This window comes from Egretta garzetta, unplaced genomic scaffold (genome assembly GCF_000687185.1).
Source record: "Egretta garzetta isolate BGI_Z169 unplaced genomic scaffold, ASM68718v1 scaffold63, whole genome shotgun sequence".
Taxonomy (NCBI): domain Eukaryota; kingdom Metazoa; phylum Chordata; class Aves; order Pelecaniformes; family Ardeidae; genus Egretta; species Egretta garzetta.
Genome location: NW_009259199.1, coordinates 403,494 through 420,822, shown reverse-complemented (window position 1 = coordinate 420,822; position 17,329 = coordinate 403,494). Strand labels below are relative to the sequence as shown.

The window sequence follows — 17,329 nt, the reverse complement described above, 5'->3', positions numbered from 1 at the left end:
TGCTCTGATCTCTGTTCTTGCAGTAAAGATAAGAACTGCAAGAAATTGTACCAGTCAGATCTGTCGGTGGCTATTGAGTAAGTAGATGATCGTTCTGTCAGTTTTTAGCAGCACCTTTGTGTTGACCTCCCATATTACTAGTCTTCTGTACTCTTGTAAAAGAGAGAGTTGAATTGTGCATTGGTGGGTTCACAATTATAGCAGATTTTTTTTCTCCTCTAGAATATACTTATGCAATTTCAGTCAAGGTTGCCAAACTTCCTTCAGAGCACAGAAAGCTCTGAATAGAGAAACAAGAGGAAAATGGTGGGTCTAGAGAACTTGTATATTGTGGAATATATGTTGTAAATTAAGGCAAGACTTTGATTTCCTTTCTCAATGCTATGTCACTTTTCTTGCAAAATGTGTTATGTGATATAGAATAGACTAGACTGTTTCAGTTGGAACAGATCTACAGTGACCACCTAGTCCAACTGCCTGACCAAGTCAGGGCTGACCAAGTTAAAATATGTTACTAAGGGCATTGTCCAAATGCCTCTTAAACACTGACAGGCCTGGGACATCGGCCACCTCTCTAGGAAGCCTGTTTGCAGTAAAGATAAGAACTGCAAGAAATTGTACCAGTCAGATCTGTCGGTGGCTATTGAGTAAGTAGATGATCGTTCTGTCAGTTTTTAGCAGCACCTTTGTGTTGACCTCCCATATTACTAGTCTTCTGTACTCTTGTAAAAGAGAGAGTTGAATTGTGCATTGGTGGGTTCACAATTATAGCAGATTTTTTTTCTCCTCTAGAATATACTTATGCAATTTCAGTCAAGGTTGCCAAACTTCCTTCAGAGCACAGAAAGCTCTGAATAGAGAAACAAGAGGAAAATGGTGGGTCTAGAGAACTTGTATATTGTGGAATATATGTTGTAAATTAAGGCAAGACTTTGATTTCCTTTCTCAATGCTATGTCACTTTTCTTGCAAAATGTGTTATGTGATATAGAATAGACTAGACTGTTTCAGTTGGAACAGATCTACAGTGACCACCTAGTCCAACTGCCTGACCAAGTCAGGGCTGACCAAGTTAAAATATGTTACTAAGGGCATTGTCCAAATGCCTCTTAAACACTGACAGGCCTGGGACATCGGCCACCTCTCTAGGAAGCCTGTTCCAGTGTTTGACCACCTTCTTGGTAAAGAAATGAAATTATATTCATATAATGTCTGAATTATTCAAAGAAAAAGAAAAGAAAAAAGACAAAAAGCTGTGATACTATGAGTGTGACTAATAAGTGCCCGGTGGATAGAGCAGTGGGTAGAGATTTAGGTGGCCCAAGTCACATTTTGAGATCTTTGCTGTTAGTTTGCCTTGTTACCTCAAAATGCTCTCCTTTGTCTGTTTCTTTCCCAGCAGTTTATCTTCTCTAGTTAGAGGTCTTTGGCAAAGAGAGTGGCTCTTACATTGTGCGGTAATGGGGAATAATTATATTAATGTTTCTAGCCATTATTATAAACTAAATAACATCTAGTGGATTTTTTTGAGCCCTGAAATCGTGTCCTTCAAATAGTTAATGGAAGTGTTGTGAACCTGTATCCTGCTGAGATTTTAGGCAACACTTAAACAGCAACATAGTTTTTAATTACAACATAATTATAACATAGTTCTGTCCAGGAATCTCAGTCCAAATCCCTTGTTGCATAGTGAGTTCTGGATGTGCCAAGCAATCCATCCATCAAGTTTCTGTGTGTATCTCATGAGGCATTCTAAGAAACCAATGCTAGCATGAAGGTACTTTTTTAGTTCTAAACCGGATTTGTTCATGTGCAATGCTAATGCTTACCTGGTTTTCATTAGCAATTCTGTTTTGATTGTCTTTTCATTTTGTTTCAAGTTCACTTTGTATTTCTATACTGCATTATTAAAAATAAAGTAGTTTGTCTAAAAATAAAAAGGAAACAACTGATTTGAAATATGGAATGAAAATTATTTTATTCCTTTTGCTTCTGGTCCTCTGCTAGTTGTCATACCACAGGGATTCCACTGAAAAGTGTCACCAGGATATAATATTTTACACAGCACAGCAGGGCGCAATCTGCTTGCCATGCCAAATACATCTTGCAGCAGACGAGAGTTTTAAAGGATATATCCATGAGAGACTATTAAATGAATGCAACTGGAGAGTAAAGTACAGGAAAGAGCCTTATTCAAAAGATGCAATGTAAGCTTGAACAGTTGCTGACACTAAGACAAGCAATGTATAGGCTGGTTTTGTATAGAATAGACAATATAATAAAAAGGTGTAAGTGATGGTGTCCATCATCAACAGTGCTCAACAAATAAACTATTTCTTCAAATACAAATATTCACTGACCTTGAAAAGGTCTCTGGAAGACTGGGAATAAAAAATTAAAGAATCTGGAAAAGGTTCTGCTGGTTCTTTTAAAGATTTTCAAAGAGATCTTTCAGTTTAATATTGGAAGGAGAGGACCATAAAATGCATCTAAATGTAGTGATTAGCTGCATAGAAAATCACAGATGTTTGATCTCTGCAACACCTTATCTGGTTTTTAAGACTTGGAACACCGTTGAACTTGGTAAATACGTGTTAATAGCTGCTGTTCTGCTTTTTCTCTGTAAGTATTATGAGGATCTTAAGAGTCGGGTTAAAAAATGTCTTATGAAAGTAAATTTATGTGAGCATTGTTGTGCATGGCTTTAGCACTATGTGAAAGGAGGCAAAGCTGTGTGTGTTTATATAAAATTGAATAAAGGAGCTAGTGGCTGACAGGAATGTCAGAGGGGAAAACGCTTGTGAAATTGTGGTGAAAATCTTTTAGAAGTTTGGAGTTTCTGGAACAAAACATACAACATGCCTACCTACAATCAAGAAAACAATCTTCATCAAGATGCAAAGCAGACAGTGAATTATCATTCAATTAAGGCAATATTAAGAAGAAGCTATACATGCAGTAATTAAGAGGCAGGAGGTTCTTAGACTTTTCAAGTATAACAGGTGTAACTTTTTTTTTAATAATACAGTGTTCTCCTCTCACATTAGGGATAGCCATATTCTAAATTTGGAAAGGATCCAGTTACATTTTGATTAGAAAATCATCATAGTAACTTAAGAGCAGTTATTTCTAACTTGTCATACATTTGTCTAAATTATGTGAAGACTAAATTATATTATCCCTGTTTATTTTGTTCAAATGAAATGTTGCTCTGTCAAATTTATCACACTTGTTATCTTACTACAGTATCGGCCTTAGTTGCTATCACATGTTCACAAATAATTTTGAATAAATAAAGAAATATATATGGCTTGCTTTCTGCAATTAAGGTGAAGAGATTGCCTTCGTGTATCTTATCAGCAATGTTTCTTACACCATAGAATAAAAAAATCCTATAAATTTCTATTAAATAGAATTTTTTTTTGAGATGGGAAAATTAGTTACGTGTCCAGTCACTGGATCCAAATAGAGATTACCATTCTCTGAGTCATTCGTTAATTGACTTCTGGGTTTCCTAGACCAAAGTAGTGAGGTATTCAGTCCAAAGCAATATTAACTGCTAACCGATCAAGACTGTCTTATGTCTGTACTAATTATTTAAATCAGTATTTGATACAACATAGTCATAAAATGAGTAACATTACTTTAAAATTTCCAGAACGTTGAAATAATCCTTTTTTGTAACTTCTTGAATATAAAGAAAGAATATTGTAGTAGAATGGAATTCTTAAGTGAATTTTGACAAAATAATACTTTGCTTCAAGCAAACCAGCTACTGCTAATTTTCTGTTACTCAGTTCTGTAGGGTACTTAGATAGAGAAGTACCCTTCTGCTGATTTGAGTCCAACTTTGCTTAGAATTAGAATCATAGAATTGTTTAGGTTGGAAAAGACCTTTAATATTATCAAGTCCTAACCCTGCCATCCCACTGCTAAACCATGTCCCTGAGCACCTCATCTACCCATCTTTTAAATACCTCCAGGGATGGGGACTTAGCCACTTCCTTGGGCAGCCCATTTCAATGCTTGAATACTTGTTATCTTCTTCATTTGGTGCACAAAGTTAACCAAATGAGGCAGCAAAACTGTTGACATAGTAAGCATATACAAAATCTAGGTCAATCACAATAATTGCATAGCCAATTAAAAATAACCCTTATTAGCATTAAAACAAACCACTGTGTAAAGGGAGTAAACCTGTGTCATGATAGAACTGGTTAGTAATTTGATTTTTATATTATTCTAAGTTTGTAGCTGATGCTTTTGAGGGAAAGAAATGTTCATAAAATAATTAAGTAGACATTGTTCATAGAAGAAGAGCAAGAGGCCATCATAATTTGCAGGAAACATATTTTTTTTTAGATATTAGGAAAAAAAATTCTATCCGTATGAGTGGAGAACCATTGGAGCAGATTATTAGGGACTTTGTGGAAAACTTAAAGATAAGTTAGACAGTCTTTGGGAATGCTTTTGTTATACATGATCTCTCCTTATTGAAAGGAGTAAATGTAGCTGAATCTCAGGAAGTTTCTGTCATCCTTGTATTTCTGTGATTTTATGATCAAAGTCATTTTGAGTAAATGTGCAGAATAGATTACAAATTTCTGTGTCTAGCATGTATTCACAGTTATTTTATGAAGGATTAAACAATTTCAGAAGGGGTAGGAAGTCAAACCCCTCGTACTCTGAGACATAAGCCAACCCCTGAAGCTAAAAAGCAGCTTTTCTTATTCATGTTTCTTTTCCATACTAGTGCTTTCACTTTCTAATTTCTTCTGAAGCTGATGGAGTTGCTTCTGTTGGAAATAAGATACTGGACTAGCAAATACTCTTTCCTTGTTAGTATTTTCTTATTACTTCCATATGGTTTTCTTCAGTTAAATACAATTTAATAGGAAAAGTCTTTTGTTTACCCTTACTATGGCTTGTTATAATCATGCTGCTACATAATAAAAATTAGGATTGGAAACCAAATTATCGTTCTCTCTTTTCCATTTAATAAATCTCTTTTCCTCCTTTTTTTCAATTCTCCTACCTACTGATACAACACTAGTAATACAACAACATTTAAGCAGTGAGGTGAGCTAGATACCATTTTGTGTCCTCTGGGTTTCAGTGTACATTTAAATCTGATGTCCTGCAAAAAACCTCATGTACAAAACCAAGAGCTCTGAATCCTTAAATGACAAGATTGTTGGGAGATTTTGCCAGGGCTTCTTGTCATCATTTAATTGCATCCATCTCTACAAATGTTTCATGTTCATCTGGCATAAGTTCCCATTTCTGAGAGGATGATTTCCATACGTAGGTTGCTTCTCCATTTTTTCATTGTGATAGGTGTGCTTTACCCCTTGACCAGGCTGGCTGTGGTTTGGTGCAGGCTCTGGAAGAGGTAAAGGCATGAGCCATAACCAGACTGTGAACTCCTTTAGTTTCAATCTGTTCACTAAAAACCCACAAAGGAGCAAAGTGGCACAGTGGGAATCAATGTATATGAGCTTGGAACACCGATCATGCAACCAACACGTGAATAGCTGGTGGCTTTTCCAAGACCCATTTATCAAGGAATGAAGAAAGTTGTGGGTACAAGGAGTCTCCTGCATCGCTCTTCCATCATGTGTAATTTCACTACAAGCCAACCACTTTACCCTATAAATATGACAGCCTAAATGAGCCGCCTTTGAGCTCTCCCAGCTAGGAAGCGTGGATGCATGGTGGTGATCTCCCCTTGAGCTGGGATGCCTCTCAAGGTTGCTCCTTGAGGCAGAGCTTTTACCAACAACAGATCTTTAGTAAGCAACCAAGATAGCACATAACCTTGTAGTATGACAACTTTGGTTTTGTCTTGGTTGCATGCTGAATTGATGCTAATGAAACATTATGTAAACTTCACATGTACAATCCCTTAGAGATAAACCATTGACCAAGTCTGAGACTAAGATTGGACCTAGCCACACCTAATCTCCATTAGAAAGCAAGGGGGTCTACTTTGAACCTGGTGACTCAGCGGGAGGGTCCTCCTTCCTCTTTGCATCTCTGGTCTCCCTGAGAATCTTTTTAACTCGAGTGTAACTCAGTTTTCCTTCATATGATTCTTCCATGCAGTAATTAACAGAGTGAACCTTGCTAGTAAACTTTGTTAAGTCACATTTTTACAACATCATACTAAAACCACTTTTGCTGATACCTTTGATGGTGATTCCTTAAGCGATCTAAATCATCCATTCGTGACAAATTGGCATAGTCAACAGGATCCTAAATCAGGATTCGCAGCATTCATACTTGGCATTTACTTTTTTATTGTGGGTTCTTGGCTGACATTTCATTCTGGATAACAGAGAATTTCCTTGTATTATAACATGGATAACACAGATGCTGTTATTAGTTTCTCTAAGACCTGCAGTTACCTCTCCAGTTCCATCCTGTTGTTTTACTGCTTTGTACCCTATTTTGGCTTATAAATAGAGGATGCTATTTCTGTATGCTAAGCTTTCTGACTAGACATTGAAGATACACAAGGGCAGCAAACCTCCCCATTCTGTTTCTGAAGTAATTACAGAATTATTCTCTTGTCCCTGTGTTCCTGGCTGCCAAGTTAAGGAATTTCCTCTTCTGTGAAATAAGGAAGAGCAAAACATGCAAGATTGCAAGCCAAGGAGAACCTGTCAATTCCTGAAGTGACATTTTTGCACACCACAGTCTCCAGTAGACAGAGCACTACTTAATTTGCACAACTAAATCTAAGTGGAGCTGTAATTGGACAGGACCATTGGGGTCACTCCGTCTCCATGGTAGGTGGTATGGTTCCTGTAAAATGCTGGTGGGATTAATAGTAGCTTAGTTTATGTAAAATCCCTGTTGCACTGGTAAAGAAGCTGTATGCACCATACTTGCCCCTGCTGAGGTTTTTGGCCTCTGTAAACAAAATGTTATAAAAACAATAGCAACCTTATCACCATTTACTTTCCAAGCCAGATTCCCAATATAGAGAAAGCATTCATTTGACATGCTGTACTTGCATATGAAGCACTGGTGATTAAGATGCTGGAGGTAAGTATTTAAACTTCTGATTTTTGTTGGAGCCAAGATAAGGAGTCAGTTCACAAGAGTTTGAGTTAATTCACAAGATTACCCAAACCTTAGCAAGAACTATCTTTGGCAGCCTCTCCAGTCATACAGTAGTCACAATCAGTTGAGATTTTTTAGTGTTAGCATTACTCCAGCAGATTATTCCCTGTTTCAAAACTTGCTAAAGCACATGGAAACATTCACAGTGATTTCAGTGGGACCTAGATCATGTCCATGTTGATCATCATGTGCAAGCCTCATGGTTTCTGACTGCTACTGAAAACTCTACTCTGTCTTGTAAATGAACCCCCTTATGGGTGTGATGGCACTTTGGCTCATGAATCATATGTGTTAGCCATTATTACTCTCTTCAGTGTGCTGAAAGCTGGTAATTATGAAGCTGAGAGCATAGCTAAAGATTTTTAAAGCAATATTTAAGTCTTGTCCCTTAGTCCCTTAAAGTAAATAAGTAATGCAATGAAATGGGACTACATGGCTCAAACAGAGAGACAGGTCTTTGCATTTCCTTCCAAAGAAATTCAGTTACTGCTCCTGGCATATCTGCAGTAACTCTCAGCTTTCTAAATGTTTAAGTTCACCTTTGACAATATGATTTAAAAGGGGAGAGAGTGTCTAATGATTGTCTAAAATCCATTAAGGAGTATGTAACAAATGCCCTTCAGTCATTTGCATCTCTATGAGATCAAGATGTGTGTTTATACAAAGTGCTCATGATGTCAGGAAAAAGTACTCACCCATCCCTTAGAAAAGAAACGGAAAAGAGATTCCAGAAAGTGACTGAATAAAAAAAAATGGAATTGCTTTTCAGAGGTGATTGCTTCTTCTCTCCTGACTAACTGAGGACTGAAGGAGAACTGTGCTCTATTTTAGGCATCGTAGTAGGTGCCAAAAATTAAGTAGAATCAGACTGGATGGAGTTCTACTGGAAAGAAATGGTAGAGCAACTTATCATGACCTTGTGCCTCAGGCATCACAGAACACCCTCATAGGAGATTTGCTTGAAAGCTTTAATTGAAATCCAAGCTACTTAAAACCCATCAACTATCCTTCTCACCCAAAGTTTATTAGGATGAATTGTTGTTGCTGCTATTTTGCATACATTCTACTGGGAAAAACACTAGATGGGAAAGTTTTTAACTGTATTAGCCTTTTCTCTCACTGAGTATTTCTTTCAAGTACTGAACTTTGGAAAGTATTGATTATCCTTCTGTCAGATCACTCCATGCCTTAAAAATCTCAACTAGTAAAAAAGAAAAAATAAAAGGGCAACTAAAACTATAGTTCATTTGTAAAAATAGTGAAATCTATATCTTATTTTGTTATGTGAAGTATATTGGTTTTGCCATTGCGAGCTTTATGTCAGTCATTCATGATTCGTATGGTTTACTACTACTGTTAATTTTTTTAAACATGAGATTTCAAGGAGTTAGTCAAAAGAAACCAGCATTCGCTTGAGTAGTTTCTTCTGTGTTTCAATTTTCCCCTTCTTCTGAAATCTGCAATTCAAAAAGTTTGCTGGGGTGGGGTATATTTGAGTTGGAAGTGCTGTTAAGTTTTATTTTATTTCTTGGAAGTTTCATGCATTTTAGAGGATTAGGTTCATTGCTGGAACTGTAAATGCAGTTCATAAGATCACCTAGCCAACCATTAAACTAGACATTATGAAGTTAGTGTTTTCAATCTTCATTTAGATAAGTTAAAATCAATAAGAATGATGTGTTTACTCTAGTGGAATGGAAATGTTCACATTAATTTCTAAGGCATCGATGTATATCTGTGGAAATGTCAAAGGTTCAGCACATCTCTCATTGCACAGGGTAGGTTTTCACAGCACCTGGATAGATGGCCTAAATAAAGGTGTCTGGAGTTAGATTTGCTTTTGGTCAAGTCTTCAGGAAACACTGCACTGTGTTACAAGTTACAAGGTGAGGAAACTTCAGCCAAAACTCTTCAAAAGAGGCTGCAATGTTAGCATTGCTTTCTGTCAGGAGAGGGAAGAATAAAGGACAATTCTCCCTTCTTTGTATTTTCCCATAGCACACCGTAAGGAGAGCTTTTATTTAAAGCAAATCTCTGTTTAATGATTTCCACATAAAAACTTGACAGTTCTGTGCTACATCATAACATATTTACCACAAAGGCTTTCTTCTGTCTTTGATAAACACCGTGTCTCCTAAAATTGTAGAGCAGTTTCATAAACCTTTTGGAAATACAGAAGGATACCTAGAAAGATGAACTGAAAACAGAGTACCACAAACAGAAAAAAAAAAAGCCTAGTCATTTGTGAGTGACAGAAAAAATTACACTTATTTTTTCTTGACCTTTTTGCCCATTTCTCGTTCAGTGTAGCTTCTTACCAGTGCTCTTCCTGAACTGGAAGAGTTCATAATGCACCTGTCCTGTTGATTCTCTTGTGTCAAATATGGATCAAAGTATGCTGCACCATTTTCCTTAAGGGGGCAGTTGTATAACCTGTAGATTTTGCAATTGTCAGTCTAAAAAAAGTAGCACTGGATTCGAGCCTTCATTCATTCACTTATTCAACAGCAAGTCAGGACCTGTTCAAAAGTTTTTTCTTAAATTGGGGTTACAAAAAGACACACTGTGTTGTATTTGTTCTCAGAACAGATGAACTGTGCTGTAGATGCTGGAGGGCAAGACTGGGCTCTGCCTTCCTTTAATTAGAAGGCACTTTGCATTAGTAGGAAGTTGCACCAAAATCAATCTACTACATGGTAATCTACATTATATTTCAGGGCAATGCCTCATTAGTGATATTGCACCCTAAAGGACTTCTATAAAAGCAAAGTAGTGCACCTTTGCTGGCAGTTTTTAATTTGTATGTGTTCTCCATAATTTCTCTATATTATGAAAAATGACGGTATAGGAATAATGTGAGCTCTATTAATTTAAATAGTATCTATCTGCATTGAAAGCTCAGATGACAAAGCAATTGCAGAATAATATAGAAAATGAGGAGCGGGGAGTAATAAAAACATCTAACTAAGACCTGACTAATTACTGGTTTTTAATTTAGGTGATCGATGTTGCCATTTTATTTGGAATGGTTGGGATTCTATAGCTCATAGCTTGGTAAAAGGCATTTGTAGTTCTTAATCTTTTTAACTAAATGTGGCATTAATTGATCACTCAAACCATACTAGCCTAACACTGAATTCCAAAAATACATTTTTTGGATACTCTTACTCAAAAAAACCTATTGCTTTTTTATTCAAAGGCTGGATTCTAAATTTGTGATTAAGATTATTGATCTGATCTTGGGTAAAAAACCCCCCACTATATTAGATAAAATTTTCTTTTTTTTTTGCTCATGTACAGAGTGCAAATTCTTCAGACCTAACAAACCACCCTTTTTTTGAATTTTCTTTTTTCAGGCTGAGTAGGCTGGTCTCATTTACTTTAGTGTTGTCATACTTCTGTCATACCATATAGTTATCTGGCCATTGTCGTTTCATTAAATTAGCTAATCTTGTTTCTCAGTTGATTTATCAAATGTTAAAGCCTCTGTAATCCCTTGCATGCTGGCAAGTATTGGAGAGCATTTGGGGGAAAAATAAAGAAACCTAAGAAGGTCTGCAAGGAAAGATCCTGAAATAGCTGTTTTGGCAGGTGGTTCTGGACTGGTTCCTCACACATGTGCTCTTTTTTCATGCTAATTCCCTGCTTTGGTAAAGCTATGCTGAAGGTTCTGACATCACTTCTGTGGCACATCATTGAATCATCAGTTGAAGTCCAGACTTGCAGAGACAGTGAGTAATTACAAAATACCTACTCCTGATTAATTTGTCATGTCAGTCCTCTAGTTCTGGAATCACTGATTGCCAGGGTAAACATTCTTGCATCACCAGCTAACCCAAGGTTAATTGTTACACTTCTGTCATGGTTTAACCCAGCAGGCGGCTGAACACCACACAGCCTTTTGCTCACTCCCTGCTTCCCCAGTGGGATGGGGGAGAGAATCGGAAAGAAGTAAAGCCCATGGGTTGAGATAAAAGCAATTTAATAATAGGAAATGAATAATAATAATATTATTAATGATAAAAGAATATACAAAAGAAGGGATGCACAACACAATTGCTCACCACCTCCTGACCAATGCCCAGCCACTCCCTAAGCAGCGATCGCTGCCCCCACATCCAAGTCCCTCCAGTTTCTATACTGAGCATGAGGCCATATGGTCTGGAATAGCCCTTTGGCCAGTTGGGATCAGTTGTCCTGGCTGTGCCCCCTCCCAGCTTCTTGTGCACTTGACAGAGCATGGGAAGCTGAAAAAGTCCTTGAGTAGTGTAAGCACTGCTCAGCAACAAATAAACCATCAGTGTGTTATCAACATTCTTCTCATACTAAATCCAAAACACAGCGCTATGCCAGCTACTGGGAAGAAAATTAACTCTGTCCCAGCCGAAACCAGGACAGCTTCAATTTCATGTCATGCTCAGTTTCCTTGTGAAAACAAGCCCTGCAACTCGTCCCGTATGCCCCAGGCTTGTAAGAAATCAAAGGAGTTTGGGAAAGAGAATCCAAGTGTGCAGACTGCTAGGGTCTACTGTATCCCAATATCTCAGTTCTCTTCTTGTAAATCCAACCCTGAAACTTGCACCCACTTTGATTTATATAACCTTATAGAATCAAAATTAGATAATTGAGCCAAAAATATTTTCTGCTCACTCTGCTGACTTGCACTGACACAAGTAAGCTGAAGTGCTTCTTTTTTTTGTAATAAATCTAAACAAATTTGGTCATTATTTATTGCTGTGAACTACATGTATCCAGAGGAAATCCAGTTATTTTGTATGCCCACAAAGGATATTTTCCAGTGCTTACGGTAATGGGCATTCTGAAGCTGTGACAGGGGGTTGTTCAAATGCAGTTTTTGGTGAACTGGTATGTATGGCACTACTGGATAACAACCAAGATGCTGGAATCACAGGTTTGATTTGTAGACTTTATGCAGGGATTAAGACTTATTAATTTGTATCAGTTTTTCCTGAAAAAGCATAATAAAACCCACATCCTATGTAATATAGGCTATATAATACAGGCTGCCTCCCTGAGGCCTGGGTTAGGGACATCACTAGGAAACTTCCTAGCCTGGTACAGCCCTTGGACTATTACCCATTAGTGCTCTTCCATGTGGGTGGTGATGAAACCACAACATGTAGTCCAAGGGCAATCAAAAGAGACTTCAGGGCCTTGGGACAGTTGGTAAGGGAATGTGCCGCACAGGTTATTTTTTCCTGTATGCTTCCAGTTGCAGGCAGCGATATTGGAAGAAAGAGATGGACACAGTCTATTAATACACGTCTCCATGGCTGGTGTCACTGCCACAATTTGGGCTTTTTTGATAACGGGATAGCCTACAAGGCACCAGGCCTGATGGCATCAGATGGAATTCGCCTTTCTCAAAGGGAGAAGAGTGTCTTTGCTCATGAGCTAGCAGGGCTCATTGACAGAGCTTTAAACTATGCCTGAAGGGGGAGGGAGATAATAGTCAGGCTTAGCTCCTGACAAGCTGTGGGATGACATGCCAAGGTTAGAGGGATGTGGTGCTAGCGAAGTTACTCAGCCTGTTGCTCTGAGACATGCTGGGCAGACTGGCGCACACTTGAAGTCTTATGGAGATGAGCCAGGGGCTCCTGAGGTAATAGGAGCTAATGGGGAAACACCAGTGAAATACCTGAAAGGAATTGAGTTGTGTTCCTCTAAGAAGGTGACGTAGCCAACAGCCCAGCTGTAGTGCCTCTACACCATTGTACACAGCATGGGCAACAAAAAGGAGGAGGTGGAAGCCACCATGCTGCGGTAGCTAGCAAGCTACAACATAGTTGCTGTTATTTAAACTCGGTGGGATGAATCCCATGGCTGGAGTGTGGCTATCAGTGGCTACAGGCAGTTCACAAGGGACAGGTGAGGGGAAGGGGGGGTGGAGGGGTTGCTCTCTACATCAAGAAATGGATAGAGTGTGAAGAGCTGTCTCTGAAGAACAGCAATAAGCAGGTTGAAAGCTTGTGGGTAAGAATTAAGAGACTGAGGCAACAAACGGAACCTTATGGATGATGTCTACTACAGGCTGCCTGATCAAGGGGAGCCTATTGATGAAGCCTTCTTACTCCAGCTACAGGAGGCATCATGCTTGCAGGCTCTCATCCTGCTGGGGGACTTCAACCACCCTGGCATCTGCTGAAAAAGCAGCACAGCAAGCTGTAGGCAATCCAGGAGACTCATGGAGTGCATTGAGGATAACTTCTTAAGCAGGTAATAGACAGCCCTACCCAAGGGGATCAATACAAGGCCTCAATACTGGGCCTCAATACAAGGTCATCAATACAAGGAGGTAATTGGTGACGTCAAGATTGGAGGCAGCCTGGGATTCAGTGATCATGCACTGGTGGAGTTCACAGTCCTGAGGAATATGAGTCAAGAGTAAAGGCAAAGAGTAAAGTCAGGACCCTGAATTTTAGGAAAAAAAACCTACCAGTTTTTCAAGGAGTTAGTGAATAGGACCCCCTGGGAAACTGTCCTCAGGGACAAGGGAGCAGAACAGAGCTGGCAGATCTTTAAGACACTTTCCATAAAGCGCATGAGTTCTCGATACCTAGGTGTAAGAAATCAGGAAAGGAAAGCAAGACACCAGCATGGCTGAGTTGAGACCTGCTGGTCAGGCTAAAGAGGAAGAAGATGTACAGATGGTGGAATCAGGGACAGATATCCTGGAAGGAGTATAGGGATGCTGCCTGGTTGCATAGAGATAGGATCAGGAAGGCCAAGGTGTGGCTGGATGTAAGCTTGGCAAATAAGAAAGGCTTCTATAAGGTGTGTCAGCCAGAAAAGGAAGGTCAAAGAAAGCATACCCACCCTGATGAACACAACTGGCAAACTGGTAACAACGGATGAGGAGAAGGCTGAGGTACTCAAGAACTTTGCTTCAGACTTCCTTGGCAAACTCTCCTCCCATGCCTCTCAAGTGGATGGACCGTAAGACAGGGACTGGGGGAGTAAAGTCCCTCCCGCTGTAAGAGAAGATCAGGTTCATGACCACCTGAGGAACGTGAACATACATAAATCTATGGAACCTGATGAGATGCATCCCAGAGTCCTGAGGGAATTGGCTGATGTAGTCACAAAAAAAGCCACTCTCCATGGTATTTGAAAAGTCATGGTGGTCAGGTGAAGTCCCTGGTGACTGGAAGAAGGGAAACATTGTGCCCAGTTTCAAAAAGGGTAGAAAGGAGGACCCTGGGAACTACCGAACTGTCAGCCTGACCTCTGTGCCTGGGAAGATCATGGAACAGATCCTCCTAGAGGCTATGCTAAGGCACATGGAGGTCAGGGAGATGATTTGAGACAGCCAGCATGGCTTCACCAATAGCAAGTCTTGCCTGACCAACCTAGTGGCCTTCTGTGATGGAGTGACTACATCAGTGGGCAAGGAAGGAGCTACTGATGTCATCTACCCGGACTTCTGTAAGGCCTTTGACACAGTCCTTCACAGTCCCCTTGATGGATAAGGAATTGGTTGAATGGTCGCATCCAGAGAGTAGTGGTCAACAGCTCAATGTCCATCAGATCAGCGAGGAGTGGTGTCCCTCAGGGGTCTATATTGGGACTGGTATTATTAAATATCTTCGTCAATGTCATAGTGGGATCGCATGCACCCTCAGCAAGTTTGCAGATGACACCAAGCTGTGTGATGCTGTTGACATGCCAGGGACAGGATGCCATCCAGAGAGACCCGGACAAGCTCAAGAAGTGGGCCCATGTGAACCTCATGAGGTTCAACAAGGCCAAGTGCAAGGTCCTGCATCTGGGTTGGGTCAAACCCCATTATCAATACAGGCTGGGGGATGAAGGGTTTGAGAGTCCTGTGGAGAAGGACTTGGGGATACTTGTGGATGAAAAGCTGGACATGAGCCAGCAATATGCGCTCACAGCCCAGAAGGCCAACCGTACCCTGGGCTGCATCAAAAGAAGCGTGGCCAGCAGGACAAGGGAGGTGATTCTGCCCTTCTACTCTGCCCTGGTGAGACCTTACCTGGGGTACTTCATCCAGTTCTGGGCTCCCCAGTTCAAGAAAGATGAGGAACTACTGGAGCGGGTCCAGAGGAGGGCTACAAAGATGATGAGGGGACTGGAGCATCTCTCCTACGAGGAAAGGCTGAGGGAGCTAGGCTTGTTCAGCCTGAAGAAGAGAAGACTGAGAGGGAATCTCATAAATAATTACAAATATCTTAAGGGTGGCTGTCATGACGATGGAGCCAGGCTCTTCTCAGTGGTGCCCAGTGACAGGACAAGGGGCAATGGGTACAAACTGAAACATAAGAGGTTTCAGTTGAATATGAGGAAGAACTTAATTACTTTGAGGGTGACAGCACTGGCACAGGCTGCCCAGGGGGGCTGTGGAGTCTCCTTCTCCGGAGATATTAAAAACCCACCTGAATGATGTTCTGTGCAACCTGCTCTAGGTGAACCTGCTTTAGCAGAGGGGTTGAGCTAGATGATCTCCCAAAGGGTCCCTTCTAACCCTTGCCATTCTGTGATTCTGCCCCTCAACGGTGTTCTGGTGAGACCCCACCTGGAGTACTGCATCCAGCTCTTGGAGTCCTCACTACAGGAAAGACATGGACCTGTCGTACTGTGTTCAGAGGAGAACCAGGAAGATGATCTGAGGGCTGGAACACCTCTCCTATGAGGAAAGGCTGAGAGAGTTGGGGTTATTGAACCTGGAGAGGAGAAGGCTCTGGGGTCATGTTATTGCGGCTTTTTAGTACTTAAAGTGGGCTTATAAGAAAGATGGGGACAGACTTTTTAGCAGGGCGTATAGCTATAGGGCAAGGCGTAATGATTTCAAACTAAAAGAGGATAGATTCAGACCAGATATAAGGAAGAAATTTCTTACAATGAGGGTAGTGAAACATGGGAACAAGTCACCCAGAGAGGTGGTAGAAGCCCAGTCCCTGGAAACGTTCAAGGTCAGGTTGGACCGGGCTCTGAGCAACGTGATCTAGTTGAAAATGTTCCTGCTTATTGCAGGGTGTTTCGACTACATGACCTTTAAATGTCCCTTCCAACCCAAACTATTCTATGATGATATGTTTCAGAATTTTGCAAAATCAGCAAAATTATGTAAATACTGCACATAAAAAGAATTGCCTTTGTTGGTGGTTAATGAAGCCTTGTTTATGTAGACAATAACTGTTACTGCTGTCTCAACCAGTTTAATCATGTTTCATAGGTGGAATGAGTCTGCTGCGTGTGGTTTTTTTTCTGTTTGTGATGAAGCTATATATTTACTAGTAATCATCATGTGGCATTACGGGATGAGAGTGAAGCACAGGTGTATTTTCAGTTCCCTAACCCATGGGTTGGCAGGAAGCCTACAAATTAAGAAAGATCAGAGGCTGCAATTCTTCAGGGGGGAATTGGTGGAGTGTGCCAATATACCATGTCTTTTTCTTCTAACTTTTTCCCAGGACTGACACCACATCACAAAGTTTTTGCACTTCCTTGCTATGCTAGATTTTTTGTGAAGTGATGCCTGATTCTGCATTCTCTGAGAAGGGGTTTGGGACTCACATATTTGTGCTGGTCACGTGAGAAGTAATTGCATTTGCCTTTGCTTAGCATAACTGTGGTAAAATAATCACAGAGAGAGATTCAATGCTGTCGTGGTTTAACCCGGCTGGCAACTAAGCACCACGCAGCCGCTTGCTCATTGCCCCCCTCCCTCAGTGGGATGGGGGAGAGAATCGGGAAGAAAATAAAAGGTTAGAGCCAAGGGCTGAGATAAAGACAGTTTAATAAGAGAAAATAATAATAATAGTAATAACGAGAATGATAACAAAGTATACAGAATATACAAAACAAATAATGCACAATGCAATTGCTCACCACCCGCCGACCGATGCCCAGCCCGTCCTGAGCCGCGATCACACAGCCCGAGCTGCGATCACTCTCCCCGCGACTGACCGACCGACTGAATAATCCCCCGAGCATGACGTTATGTGGTATGGAATAGCTCTTTGGACAGTTTGGGTTAGCTGTGCTAGCTGTGCTGTGCTCCCAGTTTGTTATGCCCCTGGCTGAGCAGGAGAAGCTCAAAAAGTCCTTGAGTAGTCTGAGCACTACTTGGCAACAACTAAAAACATCAGTGTGTTATCAACATTCTTCTGGTACTAAATCCAAAACACAGCACTATGCTAGCTACTATGAAGAAAATTAAC

General features: G+C 40.3%; 1 pseudogene; it reads right to left on the bottom strand.

Annotated features, from left to right (window-relative positions):
- Nucleotides 1–17,329, bottom strand: part of LOC104123558 — a 22,977-nt pseudogene that overhangs the window by 3,691 nt on the left and 1,957 nt on the right.